The sequence below is a fragment of the Tamandua tetradactyla genome, chromosome 2, assembly GCF_023851605.1.
Source record: "Tamandua tetradactyla isolate mTamTet1 chromosome 2, mTamTet1.pri, whole genome shotgun sequence".
NCBI lineage: Eukaryota > Metazoa > Chordata > Mammalia > Pilosa > Myrmecophagidae > Tamandua > Tamandua tetradactyla.
Genome location: NC_135328.1, coordinates 34778598 through 34782638, shown reverse-complemented (window position 1 = coordinate 34782638; position 4041 = coordinate 34778598). Strand labels below are relative to the sequence as shown.

General features: G+C 45.7%; 1 pseudogene; it reads right to left on the bottom strand.

Moving 5' to 3' along the window:
* Positions 1–2911: 2911 nt before the first annotated feature.
* On the bottom strand, positions 2912–3832 carry LOC143656002 (olfactory receptor 1L3-like; annotated as a pseudogene).
* Between the last annotated feature and the right edge of the window lie 209 nt (positions 3833–4041).

Sequence of the window (4041 nt, the reverse complement as noted above, 5' to 3'; positions counted from 1 at the left end):
TTGTTTCTTTCATTTCTTCTACTGTGCCTTTCATTCCCATAAGTTCTGTGATTTGTGTTTTCAGACTTTCAATTTCTTCTTTTTATTCATTCCTTGCTTTCTTTGTATTCTCCCTCAATTCATTGAGTTGGTTTTTGATGAGGTTTTCCATGTCTGTTTGTATATTCTGAATTAATTGTTTAAATTCCTGTATCTCACTTGAATTGTTGGTTTGTTCCTTTGACTGGGCCATATCTTCAATTTTCCTAGTGTGATTTGTTATTTTTTGCTGGCATCTAGGCATTTAATTACCTTAATTAGTTTATTCTGGAGATCGCTTTCACTTCTTTTACCTAAGGTTTTATTGCTGGATGAATTTGTTGTCTATCTGTTCTTTGACATTCAGTTCAGCTTTTTCTGGACCTCTAGCTTAGGTTTTGTTTAACAGAGGAGAATGTTTCAGTTCTTGTTTTCTTGTTTCTTGCCCTGCTTGTATAGTGCCTTTCCCCCTCCACCCTTAGGAGGGTCTACTTAGGTATTATAAACCCCAGCTGGATTTTCTCAGACCAATCTGGCCTCCTATCAGGAGAAAAGAGTCACCTGCATTGGTTTTCCCTGAGGGTGAGACCCAGCAGTTTGAAAGAGTTTCCTGTGAAGTCTCTGGGCTCTGTTTTTCTTATCCTGCCCAGTATGTGACACTTGCCTGCCTGCAGGTCCCACCAGCATAAGGTGATGCGGTACCTTTAACTTTGTCAGACTCTCCCTGCTGGGGGTGTGGTGGAGACAGAGAAGAGGTTGTAGGCTGGTTTTAATGGTTTCAAATTACCAAGCCCTGGTGTCTGAATTTCTTGAGGACGGGATTCCACATGAGTTGGGCTTCACCCCTCCCCTGGGCACAGGCTCCAGATAAGCCCTCAAACAAGCTTGTTTCTGCCTAGGCCTGGGGCAGTTGCAGCCTGAGAAGTCCTGCCGCTGAATCTAAAGGCAGTCAAGCCTTTGTAGAAATAGCCACAAAAACCTCTGTTTTCTTTTTCTGTCAGCCCTGCCCCCTTGGCACTGGGGCAAAAATGAGCAACCTCCACTTTGACCAGGTTCACCTGAGCTGGGGGCCTATTTTTAGTAGTCAGAAATTGTTAATTAATTCCACAATTGGTGTTTGGTTGGGCTCAGCCCCTGCTGCTGGTAAAGTCTCTTTCCTTTCCCCTCTGGGAAGCAGCCTGTGGGGGAGTGGCACCGGCCACTGCGGCTTGGGGAACTCACAGTTCTGGGGGTCTTGCAGCCGGTCCAGCTGGTCCAGACTGGGGTACGCTGTGTGTCTGGTCACTGATGTGGCCCCAGGAGCTGTTCTGTACTGTTTCTGGTTATTTTTAGTTGTTCTGGAGGACGAACTAAAACACACACTTTGCTAAGCCACCATCTTGATTCTCCATCTCTCTTTCTCCCCATTTATTTTATTTAGTAGAGTTATATGAACACCTTTGATTGGTTGTTCCAATATCTGTGTCTCCTCTGGTGCTTTAATTTGGTCATTAGGCTGGGCTATACCTGTCTGCATCATGATATACTTCGTGATCTTCTGCTGTCTTTGCAGTATTTAAATATCATGATTGGTTTACTCTGGAAGTTCATTTCCTTTAGTAGTCTAAAGCTTTGTATTTGTAAGATGGATGTGGACCAGGATGTGGGTGCTGAGTGGGGCACAACAGTGAGGTGATGCATTGCAGCACACATATAGGCACAGGTTGGGGATGCTATACTAGTGCCTATGGGCATGGGCACCCCTGCAGGAGGGAGGATGTGGCTGTGCAGGTGAATAGGTCTGGGGGGCGGGGCCATGATGTGTGCTGGTCTATAGAGCTGGGCCCTTTGCGTGCATGCACAGAGCTCAGGGCAGGAGGTTGGCATTGCACATGCATGGGCTGTGGGCTCAGGGGGGCAGGGCTGTATGGGCTGGGGGTGGGTGTGGCCTGGGTATGGTGGTAAACACCCACAGCCTTTATGCATTGGTGATAGCCTGAAGGGGCAGGGAGGGGGAGGTAGGGCTTGGAAGAGGAGGGGCTAGACTGCACTTGTGCAGGAGAGGTTGATGGAGCTGAGACAGGTGTGTGAATGCTTGGGGTGGGGGTGTGGGGTAGGTATATGCACAGGGGGTGTGTAGGGAAGGTTGGCGGGGTGGGAGTACTTGGAGTGTGGGGAGGGGCAGTAGATGATGGGGTTCAGGTGCTTGGGGTGTGGGGTGAGCTGTAGGTCACAGGACTGCACGTGTAGTGTGTTGAAGGAATGCAGCTTGGCTTACTTCCTAGTCCCTGTCTCCCTGTCCATGCACCCCTGAGGACTCCAGACTTCCACATTACGTTGTTTGCACCAGCTAAGTGGTCTCCAGTTCTCTGCTTCTCAGTTTCTCAGCTTCTGCAACCAGGGCCTCCCTAGTAGAGCAGAAGATCATCCCAGGTCACTTAACCGTTGTCTCAGTCACCCTCCCATTCCTGCTCTAGCTGTTCCTTGAAGCAAGGGTGAACTTGACTTATCCTAGTCTCCCATCTTTCTGGAACTCCTGTAGCTGATTTTTGAAATGTGTAAGGTGCTGGGGTTTAGAATTACTGAACAAGGACAAATTGATTAAGAAAAATTAATGAAAAATATTAGTTCTTAGCATTTAGAAGGAGTGAATAGGAAAAGATAGTGGAAGAGGGATAAGAGATGGGTATGGAAACCCTTTACCAGTATGGCGACCCCAATAAGGTAGGCTTGATTGATGGGTCCAAATACACAAGATTTGGCACAATGTTCTTGTCATATCTATGCCATTGCCCATGAAGTACTTGGATGAAGTGTGTTCATCTCCAGTAGCTTGATATATATCCTAGGAATAAGAAGAAATGAAGGCTGTCAGAAGTAGAGTCAGTCCTAGGCATTTCCATGGAGATGCTGCTTAGTAATTCTTGCCCAGCAGGTCCACTAGGCCCCACTTCATGTCTTTGTCCCTCAGGCTGTAGATAAATCTTAAATGGGTTTAGTATGGAGAACAAAGCTGTGTAAGTGACTGTTGCCACCCAGTCCTTGACAGTATAGCTGGACAGGGGTCAGAAATAAACACAAATGACACTTCCATAAAAGAGGGTTCCCATGGTGAGGTATGAATCACAGGTGGAGAAGGTTTTATGCTTCCCAGAAGCTGAGGGTGTCCTAAGAACAGCAATGAGGTTCTAAAGGTAAGAGATGATAATGCAAATAAAGGGAGTCACCAAAGTTATCCATTCTTCTGTGTTAATTACAATTTTATTGACAAATGTGGAGGAGCAGGACAATTTCAGCAGAGGGCTGATATCAGGAAGTGGTGGATAACAATCGAGTCAGAAGATGAGATGGCTTATCAGAAGAAAATGACCATGAGAGAATGGAGGTGAGAGATGGAGTAGGAGAAGGCCAGCAACAGGACACATCAGCAGAGGCTCCTGGTGGTGGCGTAGTGGAAGGGGTTGTAGATGACTACATAGTGGTTGATGGCCATGGCTGCCAGGAGGTAACTTTCTGTGCCGGCAAAAGCTAAGAAGAAATGCATCTGGGTCATACACTCAGCATAGGAGATAGACTTTTTCTTTGACAGAAGGTTCACCAGCATCTTGGAAACAATAGCTGTTATGTATCAAGTATCAATGAAGGGCAGGATACTGACATAGGTGTTTGGAGTTGGGCATCAGAGTGGATGGCCAGAATGATGAGCAAGTTTTCCACCATGGTGACATTGTACATGATGAGAAACATAACAAAGAGTAGCTTCTGGTCCTCATGTTGGGAGGAGAGTCCCAGGAGGATGAACTCAGAGGCAGTTAGTTTGATTGTCCCTTTCCATGATTCTGCATACACCACAGAACACAAAAAATCCTAGAATTTCCAATTCAGGAATTCTTAATTTATTCATATTTTCCTTTCTCTCCTAGAATATTTATAAATGATCCATGATTCTGTCTTTTCTTCCATAAGTTCTTGAAAATAAGTTGAATAATTAAAATACCTGGGTTAAAATCAGTGACCCCAGAGATTGGATTTCCCTTCAGGAAA